This window comes from Vombatus ursinus, unplaced genomic scaffold, assembly GCF_900497805.2.
Source record: "Vombatus ursinus unplaced genomic scaffold, bare-nosed wombat genome assembly UNPS02010284.1, whole genome shotgun sequence".
Classification (NCBI taxonomy): Eukaryota; Metazoa; Chordata; class Mammalia; order Diprotodontia; family Vombatidae; genus Vombatus; species Vombatus ursinus.
Window position 1 is genome coordinate 16435938 of NW_020950062.1, and position 25095 is coordinate 16461032.

A 25095-nucleotide genomic window follows, 5' to 3' on the forward strand; every position below is an offset into this window, starting at 1 on the left:
ATTGACGTTTTCTGTATACTTTATATCTGAAACCCTCCAATGTACAATCTTCCCCAGTTAGAATAGGAGTTCCTTGAGAGCAGGGACTGTAATCCCTTTTCCATTTATATTTTCCTTTCTTAGTATAAAGTGTTTGGCAGTTAATGAAAGTGCATATCCAATCCTTTTATTTTTCACTTGTAGAATTTTAAAGAAAGGAGAGATCAATGATGGATGGATTAATTAGGGAAATGTGTCACAGAGGATATAGGATTTAAGCTGGTCCATGAGGGTTTCTTAGGATCTGGATGAGCAGAAGGAAGAATGAAAGGCATTGCAGGCAAAGGGAGAAACTTGCACAAAATCCCAGAAGTGGGAATAAGAATTTGTTGGTGGTAAGGCAATATGTACCAAGCAGATACAAGTTTTTCAAACAAGAAAACTAAGGGCATGGTTGTCTTAAGAGATGTGATCTTGAATGAGTTGAGTTGATGCCCATAAAAACTGTTCTGTTAATCCTTAGCAATGGAACTTTTCAAGGAAACTATTAATTGTCTAATAAAAAACGTCATGAAGCAGTAGAGTTCTTTATAAGTTTTTTCTTTTTGCATATGAAATACCTGTTGTGAACATCAAAACAATTATAGTGGACATCTGCAAATGTATTTCTTCATATGTTACCCAAATTAACAAATGGACCATTGATGGTAGTGTTCCTTTTGGTGGTAGAGATAACAATATATATATATATATATGTGAAAAAAACAACATTTTTCCATGTTCTTCATGGAGGTTGTTTCAGAGGGTCACTAAAAGTTGTTACAGAGGGTCTTCTTAACACACTGTGGTCTTCTTTATTTTCTCTTTTTTCAAGGATACCAGTGAAGCATAGAAATGATTTAATAGTCATCCCTTACTTTCACCACATGACCAGACTATCTTCTTTTTTCAAGCCTAAATTTCTCTGATGACAATCTTTGCTTTAGTTCTTCACAATTTTCTATTTGTTATATGTTCTAGACTGCTGATATTCTCCACTGACTTCAGAGTGATATTCATTTTTCAATTTCTTGGAAACTGACAAACATACAGCGTTGATAATCTACTGGTCTAAAAACAAAGTTTCAGGGAGAAGCTCAATATCATTTAAAGGGCCTTTTTGTTTTTTCTGGTCAATTTAGACACTCTCTTCTGCATTAATTTTGAGGATCTCAAATGATTGTCCATTTAAAGTGTTTACAGAGGAATATGAATTGTAATGAGCCATACTTCTAAATTCATATCTTAATTTATAGCATTGGCATTCTTTATTCATTTAGGTTGTCCCATGTGGCTATTTAGACCAAACTCTTGAATTATTTAACTTTTCTTTAAGAAGACTCTGAAAAGTTCCTGACCTTGATTCAACCTGCATTTTGTCATCCTCTAACTGAAGGACCTTACCATCCACAGAGAATTTCTCTTCCAGTTGAACTCTTTTGTACTTTGTTCAGGATACTGATGAAGATTTTTGTTGAGTGTGTGTCTCTTCATTATGCCTAGGCAGATGTTAATAATCACAAGGTCATCAAGTATGCTTATCTCTGTTGTTATATTTGTAAGAGTGGGTGACATATTCCCATATTTTTCATGGAATCTTGAATAATCTTTAAATTTACATAAAAGAAATCCTATTTGAAGGTAAATATTAAGGTGGCATTTTGCTCTACTAGATCAATTTATTTATTTATTTGTATGGTCAACAAATAAGAACACTGGGATCATGAGTTTTTTACATCTTTCAGTTCATTAAGTATGGAAGAAGATGTGGTCTACTGTGGAATGCTGCTTGTGAAACGTTGCCTATTTACTACTAAAAATCTCTTTGAATATGCCCTTGATATCAATAGATTATTTTCATTAAAATATACATTTGTACTAGACATGTAAGTTCATCGGTATAGGGAATTTTTAGAGAGGAAACTCCCTTATCCAATCCAGGTTGGAATCTGCTATGTAATTTATACTCTTAGAGATTTGCCTATGACACTGAGAGATTAAATGACTTACCCAGGGTGACATATCATTATATGTCTAAGGAGACACTTAATCTTGGTCTTTCATGACTCTGAGGAAGTCTTCCAATACCTTATGCTATGCTGCTTATATAAAGTATTTGTAGAGGATGAATTAAAGAAGGCAGAAATTCAATCAAACTTTTGTTTAAAAATATTAAGGTTAAAAAGAAGGTAAATAAGCTAGTGGTTGTTGATACTATCTCAATCACTTTTTTCCTGTGTGTTAATAAGGTAATTTTTTTCAACACCTTTGGCATATCCCTTACTTCTAGATAACCCATGAATTGATTCCTCAATACACCTAAAAATGTGCCGACATTGATCTCCTTTATGTAAATTTGGTCTAATCCACCTGCTTTTCCTGACTTTTTTTCTATAGTTCCACTTTTACATTCTTTCTAAATGTGTGCAGCAATGTGAAGGTAGAATCCAAAGGTGGTGGCTCCACTATCCTTGATGGTAGAACAATATTTGTTACCAACATTTTTGCAGATCATTTCCCATTTCTCTTGTTTTTTAGTGTCATCTCATTTTTAATCCTTAAAATGCCATGGAAATGACTCTTGCTTAGTTAATTCACAAAGATAATCTTTACATTGCCATCACTCACAAGTATTCTACTCCATGCTATGAACTTTCAAATTACTTTATCTAATCATCATCGTTTTTTTTTTTCATTCAATCTTTCCCTCTGTCTTATGATCACTAAAGCAAGACTTTGTCCTCGTGAGGTCCTTCAAATCCTCTACCCCTCAATTCTTTCAGGATATACACATGTTCTGAATTCTTCTCCCTTGGTGAACCAGTTCAATACTACAATACACTTTACTCTCAAGTCCCTTCTCTCTTTATCCTATCACAGTCCTTGCTCTACCAAGGTTCAGGCTTGGAATATTGCCACCATTCACTCCCTTGTCTTTTATTCTTGAGCTGGTAAATGAAGCTGGACAAAATGTTGAAATTGCTTATTGAGTCAATTAAAATTTTATGTTACACAATCTCAGTCCCCCACTATTACCAACTAATCATTTTTATATGTCTCTAATTGAATTGGTATCCCATTCATGACAGTGGCTTTTCCATATTTATAGCTCCCTCACCCCAATTCAATCAGCTGGGAAAGTTGTCTCATATTTAACTGAAAGAATTGAGTCTATTTAACAAGAGCTATTTTTTTCTTTTCTCCACTTAATTTCTTATCAGTCAGATGTCTTTCATCAGTATCTCTTCCTCTACCCCTGTCTTACATGAAAAGTTGGCTTTTCTCCTTTCTAAGACAAATGCTTTATGTACAAGTGATCCAATTTCATCACACCTTCTCTATCAGATTGCCCTCTTTTTCATCTCATTCTTTCACTAGCCTGCAATATCTTTTTCCTACTGACTACTTCCCTGTTTTTTACAAATACAACCATCTTTAAGTATGTGTTACTTGATATACCCATCTCTGCTAGCTATCATCCTATATCTCTCCTCCATATCATGATGAAACCTCTTGAGAAAGTCATATATAATTGGTAACTCCACTTCTTTTCCTTTAACTCTTTTCTTAACTCTCTGCAGTCTGGCTTCTGACCTCATGATTCAATTGTTACTACTTTGTCTAGTGTTTCTAATTATTTAATTGCTAAATCAAATGTCTTTTTCTCAGTACTCGTTCTTCTTGACATTGCTATAGCCTTTGACACTGTCAATCACCTTTTTCAATTTGATATTCTCTTCTCTCTTATTTTTCATGATATTCATTTCTCCTTGTTCTCCTCCTACTATCTGTCAAATCATTTTGAGTCTATTTTGCTCCATCTTCAACAAGATTGGACCCACTAACTGTGGATGATTTCTGAAGCTCTTTCCTGATCTTACTTCCCTTTCCCCCTTCTACTATTTTGCTTAGAGATTTTATCATTTCTTATGAATTCTAAGATCTTTTTATACATGCCTGACCTCCCTCATGATCCCCAGTCTCCAATGTCTTATTGGTTATCTTAAACTGGATGCCCTAAAGATGTCTTAAATTCAAAATGCCAAATACTTAACTCTTTATCTTCCCCCTGATCCTCCCACATTCAAAATATCCCCATTACTGTCAATGGTGCCATCATCACAGAGTCACCTAGATTCACAACCTAGATGTCATCCTCAATTCCTCATTCTCTCTTATCTCATATTTCCAATTTATTACATTATTTCTCTCCTCTGCATTTGATATTATCCTCATGTTACCATCATCATTTCACATCATGACTATCACAAAATCCTTTTTGTTGGTCTTCCATCTTCAAGTCTCTCCTCACTCCAGCACATCTTCCACTCACCTACCAAATTGATGTTCCTTAAGATCAGATCTGACTATGTCACCTCCTTATTCAATAAATTCTATTTTTTTCCAATATCAAATATAAAATTCTCTGTTACCTATAAAAACCTTCATAATCTAGTCTCTTCCAAACTTTCTAGTTTTCTTATACCTTACTCATTCCCATATAGTCTTTGATATAGTGACTATGACTTCCTTGCTGTTTCTCATATAAGACCTTGCATCTACCAACTCAGTGCATTGATACTGGCTGTTCCCATTAGGAATGCTCTAACTACTGTCACCTGCCTCCCAGCTTCCCTGGATTCCTTCAAATGTTACATTTTGCAAAAAAGTTTTTCCTAGTCCCCATTAATGCTAGCACCCTACTTCTGAGAGTACCTCCTATTAATGCTATGTTTACCTGGCATGCATGGATGTTTGTGTGTATGTGTGTGTGTATAGTTGTTTGCATGTCAGTTTACCCTATAAAACCGAGCTTTTTGAGGGTAAAGATTGCTTTATTTTGCCCTTCTTTGCATATGTAGTGATTAGCACAGTACCTGGCACATAGTAAACACTTAATAAATATTTTTTGACTGGCTGACAACATTACTTAGAAGCATTAAAAGTACATCAATATTTCTCAAGAATAAAACAGTCTGTTGTTCTTTTTGTCCATTTTGATTCTACACTCAGCTCATTGTCCATTTGCAGTTCTTGTCTCAGCTATGTGGGATGGATGATATGCATATTCAATAGAATAAATACAAAATTTCATGCTAGATTCCTGAAATTAGATATTGTCATACAATTTACTTGTCCTGTCCAGAGGTTATGACAATATCATTAGAGTAATCATTAATCTAATTGAGAAGGTCCTATCTTATTTCAAGGCTTGCTGCAATCAGAACCATATTAAGTACAAGCAGAACTGTCTGGAGGACCTCAACGTCAACATGGAGTTTATTTTTCCATTTGGAAATTTTTAAAGACATTCTTTATGGTATTTGGGGCCACCTTTGACAGAGAACTATCTGTTCATACCATGATATCAATAATCAAGATGTCACTGAACAGTGAAACTGTGGTCCCATTAATTAAGGAATCTTATATAATTTTCATGTATGCATGAGAGATTTCTTTCTTTAAGGCTGTAATTTTCTCTACAAAGTAGAGTTAAAAATTCCATTGTGTAATCAATACAAAAAAATACACAAAATAGGGTCTTGTATTATTCTTGCCTTTCAGTTGATTTTATAACTTAAAAGATGTAATGTGCTGTATTGGATCATTCGTAAAACCCTGGATTTTCCTTCTTATATGTACATCACATGTACATGCACTGACATTTCTCATAAAGATTTTATAGAGATGACAAAGTAGGCAGAGGAGTCAGCAATTTTTAATCTTTCAATTGATTCTGCACTAAAATTTTTCATGATTTTTATTCCGAGTGTATCTTCAACTCCCTAAAATATCTGGTAAATAATCACCCAGTCCTGTTCATATTGTGTCCCTGCTGGCATTCACTTCCTCAGTGTATACTTGCAAATCCAAACTTTCCAAATTTATGTAAAATGCTATTTAAACTTCCTCCTATAGTACAACAATGATTAAGTTGTTAGACTTCAAGTGAGGTCATTCCACTCTCATCAGTAATGAACACAGGAAGGTTGACAAATGTGTTTAATTTTCTATCTGTTGATTATCATTCCATCCACATATACTTTTTGAATGTTTTAGGCCACTTGGACCTTATACCAAGTGAGCTACTCACTTTTTCTTCTTATATTGCTTTTTTTTTCTCTTTCAATTAGGAAACGATTTTTTATTAAGTATCTTCTAAGAGTCAGGCACTGAACTAAGAGCTTTAGAAATAGTATCTCATTTGATCCTCAAAACAATATTGGGAGGTAGTTGCTATTTTTATCTCTATTTTACATGCAACGTAACCAAAACAGGTTTGCCTAGAGTCACACAGCTAAAAAGTTGTTGAGGTCAACTTTGCACTGAGGTCTCCTGACTCCAGGCTCAGAACTCTACTGTTCTACCTAGTTATCTCTAGATAAACTCCTTGAATCTTCCATCAGTGAAAGAAAAAAAAAGAAAACTAATTGTAATAGTTTTAATCATCTTCAGGCTTATAATGCAATTCACATCTTCATTTTCATTTGCTTTAGTATTATTTTTAAGGTAATATTTAAATTGAGTGACAAACTTAGTTCCATAGCTTTCTCTAATTCATTTAATTCAACCACTATATATTTCATCACTTAATAAAGTTTTGTAAGTTTCCCAGAAAGTTTTATTTGTCCTTGGTGAATGTTCTGCCATTTTGTATGTCAAGCCTTCTTAGAATCTTGCTAAAATAGAGTCATTTTACAAGATTATATAACCCTATTAGACTTACCAAAACTGTAATTCTGGTTAATGGCATCTTTGCTTTTTTTGTTTTTTTGTTTGTTTGTTTATTTTTAAACCCTAAATCCTTCTCCTCACTCTAGGTAAATATTCCATTCAGCGAAGGGCCAGAAATAGTATTGCTAATGGCTTGAAAATAGATCCAATTTATCAAGGGTACATTTAGTAATGATTATTCTTATTTTATTTGATGTTCAAACATCCTTGAAACTAATGAAATTTCTATTAGCATCTGTAACATGTAACCCCAAAGTATATAGTGAGAATAAATGCATTTCTTTTAATCTATAAAGTAACTATAGTAAATAGAAATATAGTAAAGTTAAGGAAGTTATTAGCATGGCCATCATAAAAGTTTGGGATGAACAGATATCAACACAATCAATAAAATAAATGAGAAGATGAGTAAATAGTGGACATAGTGAATTCTTTATTTGGTGGGAGTGTTTGTGTGTGTGTGTGTGTGTATCTGCATGTGAGACAAAGAGAAACCGAGAGGCAGAGACAGAGTTAAAGACAAAGATATTTAAAGAGACAGAGAGACAGACACACTAGCAGAAACCCAGAGAGATAGAGAAAGGGAAAGAGAAAAAGCAAGAGGAAAAAAGAGAGAGGAACAAAAAGAAAGGAAGGGAAAAAGAAGACAGAAGGAAAAAGAAAAAAAAGAGAGAGAGAGAGAGAGAGGATTTTGTCCATTAGAATGTTAGATTCTGAGATTCTATCAAGATGTCCATGTCCACTTAGGGTCAGCTATTCAATAATTTTTTTAATGCTGATTTATTTTCTTTCTGAAGCAGTCACTTTAATTTACACATAATATGTTTACAACCAACATGATGAATTTTTTTCTTCCCTTTCATTTGTTGTGAAAATCTAACTTGTCTCTGTTTGTAAAGTAGTTGTCAGCTTTTTTGAATTTGAAATTTTATTTGATAACTACTAGCTAATTACTAATTAAGCTTAAGTTGCCAAGTATAAAGGGTAGATAGGTAAATAGTTGATAGATAAGCAGAGCATTTAAAAAAACTTAAATACACAATGAGAAAAAAGAATCATATTATAAACTTAAATATTAAAATTTATATATAAAATAAGAAAAAAACAAAGAACACTTCCACGTGAACAGCGGAACATAAAATAAGATTCAACATATACAGCAATAAATTTCCATTTCTAAAAAGCCTATATAATGAATACTATGCATTGTTTTCAGAGCTGTCCATCTTTTCTTTGTTTCTTTGTAAGTTTTCTTTTGTTCTCTGTTGTGTACTTTTTACTTTGTTCCTTTTTCCCCCTTTCTACCCTATCTTCCCCAAGAAGGCTACAATTAAGCATATATACACAAATACATAAATATATGCACACACACATACATATACATATGTACATATACACATACATACATATAAACAGATATATATACACACCAAAATATGTACATACATACATATACATATATGAATACATACATACACTTACATATACATACATATACTTAGATATATATACTCATACTCATATATAGACATATATATTCATATGCATCTTCATAAGACTGTCCTGTACTTAATTGTCCTTTTTCTCTGAGAGTGGATAATAACAACCTCTTCCTTCATAATTCCAAGTCTTTCCATATTTTTCTAAGTTCACCAACTCATCATTTCCTACACCACAGGAATATTCCAACCTTATACTGTCTAGTTACTTTAAATAATCTAAAACAATATTAATTAATATTGTTGACATATAATGTAGTTTACCTATTTTTTTCTCTTTTGACTAAATCTACTTTAGCTTTAACTTAGTCTGCAATAGTGATTACTAACCCTGCTTTTATTCCCTAATAAATTCTACTCGATCTTTATTTTATACTTGTGTGTATCTCTTATTTCCTATCCCTCCTGACTTCTCTGCTTTACTTCTACCTGTTACCTTGCCCTCCTATTAGGTAACCTACAATCCCAAGAATCCCTCCCTTATCCTCCCATTCCTGTTAATCTAAACACTCTTCTACACACCTTCTCTGTTTTCCTATTCCCTCCCCTCCTTTAAAAACTGCTCCCTTATCCTCTCCCCCTATTCTCTTACCCTTTCATTTCTTTCTAAATTCAGAAGGCTTTTTATACCTTTCTAGATATATGTGTATTGTTCCCTCTTTAACCCATTCCCAGTGGGTGTAGGGTTCCAGAACTACCAGTCCTCTTCTCCCATCTAATTCCTTTGTGTAAATGCTTCTTCACATTTGTATAAGATAATTACACTTTTTACCTTTTCCCAAACAGTTTTACTTTTAAAAATTGTATCACACTCAGGTCTTCCTCAATCTTTCTTTCAAACTACCCAATTACTTCAGTCTTAGACATACATTTTACATTTCCTCATATAAAAAAATTGTCTATCCTTGTTGAGTTCTTTCTAATTAGTCTTTGATGTACATCTTATATTTTTCTTGGATCTTATTGTCAAATTTTCTTTAAGTTCAGTTTTTTTTTAACAAAATAGTGAAAGTCTGAAAATTCATTGAATTTCCACTTTTTTTTTATTAAGGATTATGTTAAATTTTATTGGGTAAGATATTTTCTGCCACAATCCCAGTTCTTTTGCTCTGATATCCAGTGTTCTAAACTTGCAGTCTTTTAGTGTCACTGCTACTAAGTCGTGTATGATTCTAATGGTGGCACTGCATATTAAAATTGTTTTTTTCCTGTTGCTCATATTTTCTCCTTGAGCTGGGGATTTCAGAATTTGACTGTGATATTTCTACAGGTTTTCCTGATAGGATCTCTTTCAGTTAGTGATCAGTGGAGTTTTTCTATTTTTACTTTCTCTTCTTGTTCTAATGCTCCAGGACAATTTTCCTTAATTATTTCTTGCATTATTGTATCAAGATTCTTTTGTTGATCACAGCTTTCAGGAAGTTGAATTGTTCTTATATTTTCTCTTCTTTATCTGTTCTTCAGATCAGTTGTTTTTCTTATGAGATGTTTCACATTCTCTTCCATTTTTTCATTCTTTATATTTTAATTATTTCTTGATCTCTTATAACTTCACTGGCTTCCCCTTACCTAATTATGATTTTCAAGGAGTCATTTTCTTCCTTAAGACTCTGTATCTCTTTTTTTAATTGGTTGACTTTATTTTAATTTTCTTTTAATCTCTAACTCTTGGGAGAATGTCTGAAGGATGACAAGCCTTTAATATGTGCTTGTTGATTGAAATCATCAATGTGGATAATCACTCTTTATATATGTGCATGTGTATACCTGGCGTGTGATACTCTAACTGTTTTTGGGACCAGGAAAGTTGTCATGTGTTAAGTGATTTGAGCTGAGCTTTGAAGGAAATTTGGAATTCTAAAAGTTGGAGATGAGGCAGATGTAGATTATAGCTACAGGGACAGCTTATGCAAGGGCAATAGAGATAAGAAATAAATATTATGTGTGAGGAGCAGGAAGATATTTATGAAAAGTGTGATAAAATGTTCAGTCCAGAACATTTTTTGTTATCTTGTTGTTGGGTCATTTTTCAGTCATGTCTGACTTTTTGTGACCTCATTTGGGGTGTTCTTGGCAAGATACTAAAGTGGTTTGTTATTTCCTTCTCCAGATCATTTCAGAAATGAGAAACTGAGGCAAATAAAGTTAAGTGATTTGTCCAGAATCACATAACTAAAAAGTATCTGAAGCCCGATTTGAACTCACAAACATGATTCTTCCTGATTCTACACCCAACACTACATCCACTGAGCCACCTATGACATATCTGTACCACTGAGTCCATCTTCGATGACACAGCTAATCTCTAGGATTTAAAATACAATCAATAAAATCAATCCCTGATCTCAAGAAGCTTACATTCTAATTAGAGAGACCACATGTAGACATAAAAGTACCTCCAAGTACATAAAGAGCAGGTAGAAAGTAATCTTAGGGGGGAAGGGTCTTTAGCAGATAGGAGGACTAGACAAAGATTGAAGAAGGTTCATCTTAAACTGAGTCTCATAACAGGAATGTTATAAGACAAAGTTGGGAAGGGAGGACTTTCAAGGCATGGAGGACAGATGATGAAAAATCATGAGCTGGGATTTGGAGTCTCCTGTATATGGAAAAGCAAGTATGCCAGTGCAACTGGACTATAGAGTATATGATTTGGAGCAACAGGGATACATGAATGGTAGGAAGGGGCTAAGGTTTAAGAATTTTAAATGTCAAAGGACATTGTATAGTTAATTATACTGTTGTAATATTATATTAATAAATATGTGAAAATAATGATGGGAATGAGGACTACGTGGAGAACCTCAGAGCTATATGCATGGATGCTATAGTACAATATAATTTACTCATGATTTATGTGACAGCAAATATTTGTGTTTATTTAGTTTCCATCAATAAATTAGAATAAATTACTGTGTATTAAGCATTCATTGTATGTCAAATACTGTGTGGAAAGCTGAAGCACTGTGAGAAATAGCAAAGAGGAATAATAAGTGAATTTTTTTCCTTCCAAAGAGCTTATATATTGCTAGGTAGGCATTATTAATGCCTTTGAAACAATATAAATGGACAAAAACTTAATAAGAATATTTCATTGCAAGGGTTCTTAATATTTTTCAGATCATGGACTGCTTTGGCAGTCTGGTGAAAGCTATAGACTCATTCTCAGAATAATAATCTCAATGTTAAAAATTAAATACATGAGATGAAATTGAAAAACAATTATATTGAAATAGTTATGGAAATAACAATAATTTAAAAATTTATAGAACCCAGATAAAGAACCCTAGTTCTAGAATAATTGAAAAAAAGTTGCTGAATTCTGGAAAAACAAGGTGTGCAATAAAACACATTTACTTTCCTTTTTTTCTTTTGTGAGGCAATTGGGGTTAAGTGACTTGCCTAGGGTCATACAGCTAGTAAGCACCATGTGTCTGAGGTCGGATTTGAACTCAGGTCCTCCTGACTCCAAGGCCAGAGATTTATCCACTGTACCACCAAGCTGCCCTAGCACATTTACTTTCAAGAAGCTTATACTCTGATAGATGGAAGATCAGAAAACAAATAACTGGTACAAAAAAGAGAAAATTATGATAGTAACACAGAGGGAAATTTACAATAAGAAACATTGGAAGAGAGGTAACTTTCACCTTGAGATAAGGTGTCAGAGAAAGCTTCCTGGAAGAAGGAATGCTTGAGGTGGCTCCTGAAGGAAGGAATTAGTCATCTGGAGGCCAGATAGTTAATCAGTCTCTCAGGCCAATTTCCTGTTAGGAAGTTTGCTGTATCCTTAACTTGCAATCACATCAGGGGAATGAAGTTACAAACCAACACAGAGCTCTGGAATATAAATTAGGCTTATTAAAAATGAAACTCTGTTAGCTTGGTTGAGTTAGAAGGGGGCTAGAACTCAATTACCTTGGCTATTCCTCCCAGACACTTTCAGTCAGATGAAATCAGTCACCAACAGCTCTAAAGTAAGTGACCATATTCACCCTTTTTGGATAGGTTGCACATGAAAGAAGAAAAGGGATTATAATTGTGGTTCTCAGAACACACGTGTAACTGGGGAGGGTGAAGCTCTGCTCAAAAGATAGTGATATACTATGCAGACCCTGTCCAAATAAATCAGAAAGCTTGGTTTATAGAGTCATATTAAATATTACAGGGGCCATAAAGTGGCTTCAGGGGTTAAAGATGCTTTGGAGGATAGACACAGATGGAAAATCTTTAACTATCTCCCTCTGATTCAAAGTCAAAGGCAACATAGTAGTGAGGGAATATTACCAAGGGCTATACATAAGAAAGGTAAAAGTCCATCATCACAGCCACTGAGGAAGCCTCTATGGCCTAGGCTAGGAAAATTGATATCATTCAGGAGGAGTAGAAAATCATTGTCCCAAAGATGGACTAAACTTTTCCACTTATTGCCTTAAGGTTGATAATCATTTTCATTTCTTCATGGCTCATAGCCATACAACATTACCAGAAGAATCCAGGCAATAAAAAGACAAATCTATATGTCAGGGAAAAACTTGTGATCCTTTAAAGAATTTAGTAGTTCTTTGCTGTAGGACATAAACATTTGTTAGGGAATAAGTCTTAAGGAATTATATATTCTGTGCCTATCTGTAGGATTGGGTAGGATTGAGTGTGTAGGAGTGGGCAGGTGGTTTGTGGGGGGTGGGGAGGAAAAGGCGTTGTTAATCCTAGAGCTAACTATATGAATATTTGTTTTTTTTTTCATTTTAGTTATATTTTTGTTGGTGCCTTTTCAAAATTCATTTTTAGTTTAATTTTTTCTCGACATATTACTTTGTCATATTTACATTGAAAAATTTCAGTATCCAGTTTAGCATTCTATTCACCTAGAATCTATCAATTGGTTGTAAAACCTCAATTCAATAAAGTAATTTTTATTCATGGAGATTTGAAAAGGTGAGCCATTTTTAAAGATCCAATTAAAGGATTTAATAACATAATTAGCTAGAATTGCAATTGGTTATTCAATTATTTGAGCCACAAACACTGAGATTATTCAATTTGACAGGTACCACACTAGGCTTTGGTAATATAGGGGCAAAAATGAAATATCATTTGCCTTCAACACATTTACATCATATCAGGGTGAACAGAATGTTCAGATATCTGTATGGAGAAATGTACTGGACCTGAGATTTCAATGGCGTAAGGAAATCCTTGATTAGGAAACTCCTTCTATTAACTCAAGTTGCCTGTCTTTCTGAAATTTATAACCTTAGAGTAATGGTTAGGTTAGTGAGAAATTATGTGACCTCTTCAAGATAACATGTCAAATGTATGTCAAAGTTAGGACTTGAATTTTGGTGTTACTGTCTTTGAAAGTCTGGCTCTCTAACTAGCATGCCAAGTGGAGTATATGTGTATATGCATGTTTGCATGTATTTATGCATGTAATTATGTGCATAAGTATGTATATCTTATGCCTGTGTATACTTACTCTCGTTCCTTGGATTCTCCAATTCAATGCCATTTTTTGAAAAATTTTAACCACTCTGCTGATTCTCAGGACATGATAGCCATTTAATGCTTACTAATTAATTGCTTGACATGAGCACATCAATGAAACTATGGGTGATCCATTGGTAATGTCTTATTGTTTATGTAGGACCAGTTCACTTTTTTTTTGATTAAATATTTCTCTAATAACATCTTTTCCTCCACTTTAATTTCTTAATTATTTGTTAATATTATGTTGTTGACCTCTCATGGTTGCTATAAACCTTTCCATTGCCTTCTGGTTGATAATCATTTTTCGGTTCTTCAGAATTTACCATTTTCAATGGCTCATAGCCATACAGCATTACCAGAAGAATGCTGGCAATAAAAAGACGAACCTACATATCAGGAAAAACTTGGGATCCTTTAAAATATTTAGCAATTAAAAGAAATTCCTTTTGCCTTTTTCTCATTAAATTTTATGTGTTTTCTCAATGCATGTCTTTTTCCTGTGTCTGCCTTTAAGTCTCTGCATGTTCATGAGCCTATCGTGGATCATCTCCTGGGCCACTGACATTCTTCATCCACTTTTATTTTGTTTTATTTTGTTTTGTTTTTCTTGGATGTATAGGTTAGGTCAGACTCTTATGAATTTTTGTTTATTTTATCCCAGAGATCCTGCATTGCTCTAGTACCTGACATAATAAGTACAATGTCATCCACCATTAAGAACATTTGGAGGATCTCACCAATTCGTATTTCAACTCTGCTTTGGATCTTCTTTATGAGAGTGGTGAACAAGTTTAGAGAATGTGTTTCTCATTTTTTGTTGTATCTGATATTAATGACCAGGAGGCCATCAAACCAGGTCAAAAAGGAATAAACAAGAGCAACCTAACATTAAACTACTTTCTTATCCAGCAAATGTGCAAATCATAGCTGGAAGAGGTCTGGCATGTTTTCATCAAACCTCGTGGTTAAACTTGGTTTAATAGCTAGTGATTTGAATGTCAAAATTTGTAGGATATTGATGGATGCAATTATCCCATAATTAATTTGACTAGACAGAAAATGGGAGTTGTCTTCATTATCTGCCATAATAAATCAGTTTGGCCTTATATACAGATGGAGGATAAAAATGCTCTCATCTTATTTTTTCTTAATAAAGTTGTCGTTTTTAGGGGAAAAAGAGAGCAGATGACTTTGAAAAGGTGACTTGAAGAAAGTTAAGACTGAAATACTTTGAAAATACATTCTAGATTATATATGTGTTATGCTTCTGCAATGCTAATAAACAGGACATATATCATGCTAATTTTAAGCAACTTTCTGCTTCCATCCCAAAGTTCTCATAATATATTTAGATCCGGAGAGATGTGTCAAAGTCATCCAACCACTCTGAGCCTCAACTAACATACTTGTAATATTAGGGATTTCAACTAGATTAACCTTAAGGTCCACATCAGAATCTCTCTTTCTAAGTTCAGCTATGTGTGACCTAGGCAAATATAAGAAAGAGATAATTGTAAATACTTAAGGGGCCTAAGAACTAAGCCATAAGAACTCCAAAATCTTACAAATATTCCAAGATGTTACAACATACACAGTGTTCTACTACATGTTTATGAACTACAGTTTCCTTTGACTGATCATAATATCTTATTCCACCTTTCCTTCTTCTATATAATCTGTTTTTAATTCTTACTATGACATCTAGTTCCTCTGCTACTCAGTTCTTTTCCATGCTGTCACCCATGAACTGATTACGTTCTTTCCCCTTCCCAATCTTAAATCCTTAGTGAACCAATTCAGCTCCATTTATCCTCTATACTTGGGTCCACTGCTCACTTATCCATTAATTAGATCTAAAAACATCCTAACAAGATCTTAAAACATGCACACATGTCTTACTTCCATATTTATAAGCCTCAGAATTCCTTTGATGGATCATAATCAGTCAATGGTTTTCCCAAATCACAAAACTTGGATTACTCCCATCATCCATTGCCTTCACCTCTATTCCCAAACTGCTAAATAGAACCAGAGAAAATCAAAAGGCATATTGATTGAGTCCACTAAAAATTTATGTTACACAATCTCAGTTAAACCCTCAATAAATCAAAGCAACATGATTGTTATTCCACTCACCAGAGTAGATATTCCAAACACTTTAATTCTTCCTCAGACTTCCATATCACATCTCCCCTCCCATCTAAGGAGAGGATCTTGTCTTATACTTCACTGAGATTCCCCTTTTCCCTTATTCCCTTTCTCAAAATATCTCCTACTTCACCCCTTTCTCAAATAAGTAAAAGGCTCTGTGTTTGCTAAGGACAACCTTTCTCCTTGCAACTTTGATCCCATGGCATCCTGTCTTCCCCATTATCAACACCACTCTCACTAATCTTCAGTTTCACCCTTTCTACTGTCTGCTTTCTTGCTACCTACAAACATATACAAATCTTCATCATTTAAACAAATAAAAAAGATCCTCTTTGATCAAATCATCCTCACTATCACCCTAAATCTCTCCACCCTTTCATGTCTAAACACATTGAAAAAGTCAGCTACATTCATTACCTCCAATTTCTCTGCTTTCAGATTCTAAAGCCTCTGAAATATAACTTTTAACCTTGTCATTCAACTGAAACTACCTTCTCTAAAGTTACAGCTAGTCCCTTAAATTGTCAAGTCATTAGATTTTTTTTCAAATATCATTCTTCTTAATCTATTTTCAGGCTTTGAAATTACAAATCGCTTTCCTCTTTTCCATATTTTCTCCTCTCTATCTTTCTGTGACATTGTTCTCTCCTACCTACCTAATAGTTACTTCTCAGTCTTTTCCTGAATTTAATGAAGGTCATACTGATTAATAACAGGTATCTCTATCCTGGGCCATCTTCTCTATTTTTTTCCCTCTACACTATCTGACTTGGTCATATCACAATCTCCCATGGTATTCAAATATACAAACACAGAAAAAAATGTATACAAGCTAGATATAACACAAATATACATGTGTATGTATACCCATGTATATGTATGTGTGTTTATCCACCTACATAGGGCAGAATAAATAGTTTTAAACTCTCTTGAGATACACACACACATACATACACTCATATAGCTAGATAGATATAGATATATATTCACATGCCCACATATATTCTTATAAATATACATGTATATGCATATATACTTATATGAATATTTGTAAATATACAGTACATATGTATACGTATATGCAGAGATATAGGTTTGTTTGTTCTTTACTCTCAGAGAGGACTAATAACATCAGGAAGGTGATGTCTTGATTTGCAAGCGAATTAGATTGAAGTGAAGCAGGGTTGTGCAAAGTCATCAACCTCACTCTCTGAGTGATGTCTGAGTTGTCTGAGGCAATACCCATTCAGTGATTAAAAGCTAAGTAAGAATTGAGGCAAAAGATGACCTAGTTTGGCTTCCCAAAAGAATCAATCTGAAAGGGTAAGACTAAAAAGGTTTGTGGCAAGAACAGAAAAAAAATTGCTATTTAGAGTCCAGTTATAGGCATAAGTGTATATTGAAGAGTGATTAAATCTATCCATCCAGTTTTTCCTCTGTCTTAAAAAATCCTGTATTTTTTGGCCATTTCAATGTGTATGTTCCAAAGACATGTCCAACACCAACATATCCAACATACCAACAATACAATGCATCCAGAACAGAACTCCTTATGTTTCTCCCTTTTCCTGTAAAAAATGAGCTATGCCTTCTCTTTGTAGATATTTAACACTGCCCCCATCCACCCCAAACAATGGTACATTCCTTTCTTTTATTTTCTGTTTTGTTTTATTCATCAAGATTGTTTTGCCAGATTGCCAGAACTGCAGGGCCAGATTGCAAAGAATTTTGAGAGCTTCTCAGAAATCACAAAGACTTTGAATTCCAATGCTGTATCATTAATAGCATCAAAAAAGTGGTGGAGGATGTTCCCAGAGACAATGATTATCAAGAATCATAGAGACTTGGGAGGTGTCTTGAGCTATATTGTTCACAGAAATTCAGGATGAAGTAGTTTATTTTGTGGCTCGAGTGATCTCGAGGAAGTTATTTTTTTCTCCTGTTTGAGAGCAGAACACAAGGAAGCAGAGAGGTACAAGTGAGACAAGGGAAAAACAATAAAAAGATACTCAACCATTTATTAAGCACCGACTCTCTATTCTAGACAATGTGTTAGATATTGTTAATAAAATACAAATATGAAACAATCCCTAGTTTAAACGAACTTAACGTTTAGCACGGGAGAAAATATATACATACACACATATATACATGTACATACTTAATATACATAGCATATATAATGATGGGGCATGTCTACCCTGAGCATGAGAAAACTTCCCATGGCAGACTGGGTAGATAAGAACAATTTGTTCAAATAGCGTAAAGGCAACTGAAGCAGCTGTGGAGTGCTGAGAGATCAGTTAGGCATCAAAGATGTCAAGGTCATACACTGCATCACAGGACATTGCCAATCATCTTGACTTTTGTCTTTTTTATTTTTTATTAATTTATTTTGATTTATCAACAATCACTTCCATATGCTTTTGAGTTTAAAATTTTTCTCCCCCTTCCTCCCCACCACCCTCTCCAAGACGGTGCACAATCTGATATAGGCTATACATATACATTCCTATAAACATATTTTCACATTAGTGATGTTGTAAGTAAAAATTAGAACCAATAGGAGGAACCACCAGAAAGAGGAAACAAAGCTCAACAGAAGAGAACAAAAATAGTTATTCAAATTCCATAGTTCTTTCTTTGGATGTGGATAGCATTTTCCATCATGAGGCCTTTGCAGATGTCTTAGATCGTTGTATTGCTGAGAAGGGCTAAGTTTATCAATGTTAGTCATTGCACGACTTAGCTGTCAGTGTGTACAACATTCTCTTGGTTCTGATCACTTCACTCAGCATCAGACCATACAAGTCTTTCCAGGTTTTTCTGAAGTCAACCTGTTCATCATTTCTTAGAGCACAATAGTATTCCATTACATTCATATACCACAACTTGCTCAGCCATTCCCCAATTGATGGGCATCTTCTCATTTTCCAATTCTTTGCCGCCACAAAAAGAGCTGCTATGAATATTTTTGTACATGTAGGTCCTTTTCCCATTTGTGTAATCTCTTTGGGATATAGCCCTAGAAGTGCTATTGCTGTATCAAAGGGTATGCACATTTTAATAGCTCTTTGGGCATAGTTCCAAATTGCTCTCCAAAATGGATGGATCATTTCACAACTCCACCAGCAATGCATTAGTATTCCAATTTTCCCACATCTTCTCCAACATTTTCTTGTTTGGTCATGTTGCCCAATCTGATAGGTGTGATGTGTTACCTCAGAGTTGTTTTGATTTGCATTTCTCTAATCAATAGTGATTTAGAGCATTTTTTAAATGACTAGAGATGGCTTAAATTTCTTCATCTGAGAAGTGCCTGTTCATATCCTTTTACCATTTATCAATTGGGGAATGACTTGTATTCTTATAGATTTGACTTAATTCTCTATATATTTTAGAAATGAGACCCTTATTTTACAACCAGAGAGACTGGTTGTAAAAATTCTTTCCCAATTTTGTACCTTCCTTCTAATTTTAGTCACATTGGCATTGTTTGTGCATAAACTTTTCAATTTAATGCAGTAAAAGTTATCCATTTTGCTTTCCATAATGTTCTCTATCTCCTTTTTGGTCATGCATTCTTCTGTTTTCCATAAATCTGACAGGTAAAATATTCCTTGCCCTTGCAGTTTGCTTGTAGTATCAGTCTTTATATCTAAATCATGAACCCATTTTGACTTTATTTTGGTATATGGTGTGAGATGTTGGTCTATGCCTAATTTCGGCCATATTCTTTTCCTGTTTTCCCAGCAGTTTTTTTTCAAAGAGTGGGTTCTTATCTCAGAAGCGGGAGTCTTTAGGTTTATCAAATAAAAGATTACTATAGTCATTGACTACTGTGTATTGCATATTTAATCTATTCCACTGATCCACCACTCTATTTCTTAGCCAATACCAAACAGTTTTGATGATTGCTGTATTATAATACAATTTAAGATCTGGAATAGCTAGGCCACCTTCCCCTTCATTTCTTTTCAATAGTTCCCTTGATATCTGGACCTTTTGTTCTTCCAAATGAATCTTGTTATTATTTTTTCTAACTCTATAAAATAATTTTTTGGTAGTTTGATTCATATGCCACTGAATAAGTAAATTAACTTAGATAGAATTGTCATTTTTATTATGTTAGCTTGGCCTACACATGAGCAACTGATGTTTTTCCTATAATTTAGATCTGACTTTATTTGTGTGAAAAGTGTTTTGTAATTGTGTTCATAGAGTTCCTGGGTTTGTTTCAGAGGTAGACTTCTAAATATTTTATAATGTCTACAGTAAGTTTAAATGGAAATTCTCTATCTCTTGCTGTGAGTTTTGTTGGTAATATACAGAAATGCCGATGATTTATGTGGGTTTATTTTATAGCCTGCAACTTTGCTAAAGTTGTTTATTATTTCAAGTAGTTTTTTACTTGACTCTCTAAGATTCTCTAAGTATATCATCATGTATCTGCAAATAGTGATAACTATTTCTTCTTTGCCTATTCTAATACCTTCAATTTCTTTTTCTTCTCTTATCACTAAAGCTAATGTTTCCACCATGATATTGAACATCAATGATGATATTGGACATCATTTGAGAACTATACTGTTATTATACCATGTTAAAGGAGTATACATAGAGGGGGTGGGTATAAGTTGAGAGATGCAATGATAAAATAAAAAATCTAATCAAGTGGGTCTAAGTAAGTGGATTAGTCTAATCTAAGAAAATGTGCTCAGAAAGGAGAAGGCAGACAAGGGTAAATTACATTATAGGAAAAGACACAAAAACCTATTACAACAGAGGGAAAGAAGGGAAGGTGATGAGCATTGTTTGAACATTATTTTCATCAGATTTGGCTCAAGAAAGGAATAACATAATCAGTTAGGTATAGAAATCTAACTTGCCTTTATGCAGTAGGAGGGAAAAGGGGAAAGAAAAGGAAGGGGGGATAGAAGGAAGGGAAGAAACAATAAGGATAAAGGGGAAGAAAAGGGAAAGGGCTAATAGAAGGGACAAGGGACTGAAGGAGGTGGTGGTCAAAAGCAAAACACTAGTGAGGGAAGAAAAGGAGAAAGAAAAGCATAAATGGGGGGGCAAAAGATGGAGAAGAGGACACAGATAGTAATCATAACTGTGAATGCTTTTTCTTCAGCGTACTTTTTTTCCAATTGGTCAATTGTATCTTCCAAGGACTCTTCCACCTCTCTCATTTCTCTTTTAAAATCCTTTTTGAGCTCTTCTAAGAAGGTTTTTTGGGCTTTGGACCAGTTCATATTCCCTTTTGAGGTTGCAGATGTGGATGTGTTGACAATGTTGTCCTGTTCAGAATTTCTGTCTTGATCTTCACTCTTCTCATTATATGAATCTATGGTATATATATATATATATATATATATATATATATATATATATATATTTTGCTCTTGCTGTTTCTTTATTCCCTGGCCTTTAAAGAGATTGAGCTCTCTTGCTGGGGGGCAGAGGGCACTGACCCAAGCTTCTAGTATTGGGAGCCTAGGTCTTGGTCACTGGCTTTGTGTGTTGGCAATTGGAGGCTGTAGCATTCTGGCAGCTTACTTGGTGTTGGGCTGGAATCAGCAAGGTTGGAACTTTGGGACAATTCTAGGTTGCCTGCTTTTCCTTTCCTTTAGCTTTCTTCATCTCCTTTTAGATGGATGTTGCAGGGTGTTTATCTGCCTGGGGCCTTTTGTAGTGCTGCTTCCCTTATGTTTCCTGAGACACTGGGAGACCCATTTGCTGTAGAATGCCTGCTGGTGTGCTAAAGTGGGGCTTTCTGCTAGCTGGCAGGGGTGCCTCCAGTTCTTAATTGCTTCCCTTCTCCCAGGTCAAGAGGGGCCTTTCCTGTTAATCCCTCAAGCTACCTGGGCTATGGCACTGCTGCTTCCCATCTTCTTCTGGTTCAACTGTTCCAGAGTTTCTCCTCAGATGATAATTTCTGGCCTTTCAGACGTTGATCTTGACTTCTGCCTTGCCACTAGACTTTGATGACTCAGAAGAGAAAATGAGGCTAATGACTCTGTGCAACTCTGTAAATCATGAAAATCTAAAGAGAGACTAATGAAATTGAAAGCACAAAAAACTTTGAACTAATGAATACAATAAGAAGTGGATTTTATTAGAAAAATAAAACCAAGCATTTGTTAATTTAATTTTTTTAAAAACAGAAATACTTTATTATGAGTATCAAAAATGAAGAAGGGGAAAATGCCATCAATTAAGATGAAATTAAATAAATTATTTAGAGTTATTTTGACCAATAATGTGCCAGTAAAACTTACTATCCAAATGAAATGGAGAAACATTTATAAAACATAAACTGTATAAATGAATAGAAGAGGAAATAGAATCCTTAAATAACCCTATTTTAGGGAAATAAATTGAATAACTCCCTAAGACAAAATCACCAACTTCAGATGGATTTATAACTGAATTTTACTGAATATTTAAGGAACAATTAATCCCAATACTATATAAACTATTTGAAAAGTAAGTTAATAAAGAGTCCTACCAAAGTCCTTAATGACACAAACATGGTTTTAATATTTTAATTTGGAAGATAAAAAAAGAGAAAGAAAAATATAGAAAAGTTTCTTAAGGAATATCCATGCAAAAAAATTTATTACAGCAATATATCACAAAGATCATGGACTACCAGGTGGAACTTATGCCAGTAATGCGAGGCTGATTCAGTATTAGTGAAACTATCAGCATAATTGGACATATCAATAAAAATAGGAACAAAAATCATATAACCTTATCAATATATGCCGAAAAAGTCATTGACAAAATACAGCAATCATTCCTATTAAAAATACTAGAATGCAGAAGCAGCAATGTAGCTTTTCTCAAAATGATAAATAGCATCTTTCTAAAACCAAGAGCAAACAATATTTGTAATGGGGATAAACACTTATACCTTCCCAAAATATCAGGAGTGAAGCAAGAATATCCATTATCACCATTGTTATTTTATATTGTACTAGAAATATTAGCTATAGCAATAAGACAATAAAAAGAAATTTAATGAATAAAAATAGAAATGAGGAAACAAAACTGTCACTTGTTAAGATGGTATGATGGTATACTTAGAGAACACTAGGGAAAGAGCCAAAAAAAAAAAAAACCAAACTAGTTGAAGTAATTAACAACTTCAGCAAAGTTATAGCATGTAAAATAAAGTCAAATCAATTATTAGCATTTCTATAGTCTACGAACAAAACTCAAGAGGAAGAGATATAAAAAGAAATTCTATTTAAATTAACTGCAAACATGAAATATTTGTGAGTTTACTTGGTAAAACAAACTCACTGATTAATGAAGACAATTACAAAACACTTTTCAGTGAAATACAAGTCTAAACAGTAAGAGAAATATTAATTGCTCATAGATAAGCCAAGCCAATATAATAAAAATGATAATTCTACCTGAGTTAATTTACTTATTCAGTGCCATATAAATCAAACTACCAAATACTTATTTTATAGACTAGAAAAAAAAAGCAACAAAATTTATCTTAAAAAAAAGAGGTCAATAATATGAAGGGAATCAATGTGAGAAAATAATGTTAAGGAATAAAAAATTGAGAAACCTCCACATTTCCAAATATTACAAAGACATATTTATTAAAACAATCTAGTATAAGTGGAATAGATCAGTTATATAATACACAAGGACAAATCACCATAGTAATCTATTGAATAAGTTATTTAGACATAAATGGTAATATCATAAGCAATTTAGGGAAGCAGGAAAAATATACCTGACAGATCTATGAATTTGCTATTAAGTCATTTTTCAGTTGTGTCTGATTCTCCATAACCCTATTTGGGGTTTCCTTGGCAGAGATACTAGAGTGGCTTACCATTTCCTTTGCCAGCTCATTTTACAGATGAAGAATGGAGGTAAAAAAAAGGTTGAGACTTACCCAGGGTCACAGAGCTAGTAAGTGTCTGATGACGGATTTTGAATTCATGAAGATGATTCTTCCTGACACCGAGCCCAGAACTCTATCTACTCTTCCAAATCTATGGATAAGGGAAGAATTTATGATCAAATAATAGATATGGAGGACTACAGGAATCTAAGTTGATAACATTCATTTCACGAAATTAATAATCTTTTGCACAACAATACTAATTCAGCCAAAATTATAATGAATACATTAAATTTTGGAAAAAAGTTACAGCAATTTTCTCTGATAAAGGCCTCAATATTCAAATATATGTGGGAATGAAACAAATAAAAAAAAACAATAACAACCCAAGATACATTCCCCGTGGATAGATGGTCAAAAGATAAGAACAGGAAGTTTTCAGAAGAAGAAATCAAAACTATATATAGTCACATAAAAAATGCTCTAAATCACTCTTACTGAGAGAAATGCAAATTAACACAACTCTGAGATACTACCTCACACCTGTCAGATTGCATATTATGACAGAAAAGAAAAAAGACAAATTTGGAGACTAATGGACTGTTGGTAAACCATTCTAGAGAACAATTTGGAACTATGCCAAAGGGCTATAAAACTGTCTACCACTTGACCCATTCATACCATCACTAGGGAATCCAAAGAAGTCACAGAAAAAGGGAAAGGACATATTTGTACAAAAAATATTTATAGTATTCTGTTGTGGTATGTAAAATTAAAGGGATGCTTATCAATGGGGGAATGGAATGAACAAATATGATTGAGACTGAATCTATTGTGTTATAAGAAATAATGAGCAGGATGGTTTCAGAAAAATCTGGGAAGACATATGAGCTCATGCAACATGAAGGGAGTAGAACCAGGAGAATACTGTAACGGTAACAGAAATATGGTAAAGATTATCAAGTGTGAAAGATTTAGCTACTCTCCATAAGAAAATGATCTAGGGCTGGAGCCAAGATGGCAGAGTAAAAGCAGTGACTAGCTTAAGCTCTCCCTCAAACCCCTCCAAATACCTGTAAAATGACTCTAAACAACTTCTAGAGCAGCAGAACTGACAAAAAGACAGAGTGAAACAAATTTCCAGCCCAAAACAACCTGGATGGTTGATTAGAAAGATCTATTGCACCAGGCTGGGAAAGAAACACAGGTGAGCATGGGTGTGCAGGCAAAGACCAGGCCTCAGCAAACCTGGAGCAGGCCTCAGAGGACTGAATCACAGGCAGCTGTGGTGGTTTGCAGACTTCTCAACCAACAAATTCCAAA